The sequence below is a fragment of the Crocodylus porosus genome, unplaced genomic scaffold (genome assembly GCF_001723895.1).
Source record: "Crocodylus porosus isolate Cpor-Errol unplaced genomic scaffold, CroPor_comp1, whole genome shotgun sequence".
Classification (NCBI taxonomy): Eukaryota; Metazoa; Chordata; order Crocodylia; family Crocodylidae; genus Crocodylus; species Crocodylus porosus.
Window position 1 is genome coordinate 63,021,545 of NW_017728918.1, and position 1,575 is coordinate 63,023,119.

Consider the following 1,575-nt stretch of genomic DNA (forward strand, 5'->3'; position numbering starts at 1 on the left):
GCCCTGCAGCCAGTTGGTGACCCATTTGACTGTGTGGGTGTCTACATGTGGCAGGGCAGCCCCTAGGGGTGCCGTGACCTCCCCTAGTGCCCTTGCCTACCGTGCCAAGTCTGGGTCTTTAACACATCCTCCGTCTCACCCGCCACGTCTTTGATCTTATTAGTTCAGTTAAGAAGGGCTGCCTTCCTGCCCTTCTTGGCACGGGGCCGGTCTTACTGTACCGGGACTTCGGTTCTAGTCCCTTTGCTGGTCCTCTCCCGGGGCCTACTCAATACACGCAACCCTCTCCTGGGGTGGCTCTCTCACTGTGCCCCTTCTTGTCCAGCCTGGACTTCCCAATGAACTTATTCCTCTCTCAGGGCTTTGTCTCTCACTGGCAGTGCCCCACTCGAGCCTGCCTCCCTTACGTTCCACGGCCACTCGCGTGCTGGCCTGCGCCCCACGCTTCCCGTGGTCTCTATGCCCGCACTCGAGCCTGTGGTTGCCTCTCAAGCTCCGCTGCCCGCACTCGGGCCTTCTATGCCCCCACTGGGGCCCTTGGTCGTGCCTCTTGCGCTCCCCGTCCGCACTCGGGCCTTCTACGACCCCACTGGGGCCCTTGGTCGTGCCTCTTGCACTCCCCATCCGCACTCGGGCCTGCGGTCACGCCCCTTGCACTCCCCGCCCACACTCGGGCCTGTCTATGCCCGACTCAGACCTATGCCCCACTGGGGCTCTTCCCAATTGGGGCTTCCAACTGGGGCCTGTCCCGGTAATGCCCATGCTGGACTGGGGTCGGGACCCCCCACTGCTTAGACCCATCTTCCTGGGCCCACACCCTACTGGGCTTCCGCCTCTACTAGACACTTCCCGAAGTCGCCCCAATGGGCTCGGGTCAGGACAACCCCACAACGCGGCACCCTCCGTGGTGCCAGGAACTCTCCCACCTTACTGGGGAGCTCCTGCTGAGGCCTCCTCCACCCCTACATCCTCGCCTGGTCCTCCGGTCTAATACTCACAACTCCACAAAACTAGAAGCCAGCCGGCTATAACGCATCATAAGCCCCCAAGCTCATAATGCCAACTCCACTCAATGCTGGCTCTCTCTCGTACCTCCATCTTCTCTCTACCCCTGCATCACTGCAGCCGGTCAGAGTGGTCAGGCTGCAACCACTGACTCGGGCTGCTCAGCTCGCCCGCAGACCTCCTGCTCCTGCAGCTGCCAGAGGAGAACTGTGTCTGGCCTCAGCCTTCCCTGCTTATGAAGGCCAAGCCTCACCCCCTGGCCGTCAGCTGATCTAATCAGCTCCCAACAACTAGCACCTGCTGCCTTAACAACTGGCAGCTAAGCCATTCCCTATCTTTAGTAGCAGGCAACTCAATAGCCCTGCTACACTACACCACAGCCCCCCAGTTTCTTAATGGGAACGGGGTGAGAGACAGTGTTGAAAGCCTTCCGGAAGTCCAGGAAGACTATATCCACTGCTACCCCTGCATCTAATGATCTGATCGTGAAAGGCCACCAGGTTGGTCTGACAGGACCTGCCACTGATGAACCCGTGTTGGTTGCCCCTAAGCATGCAGTCCCCTGCTGGC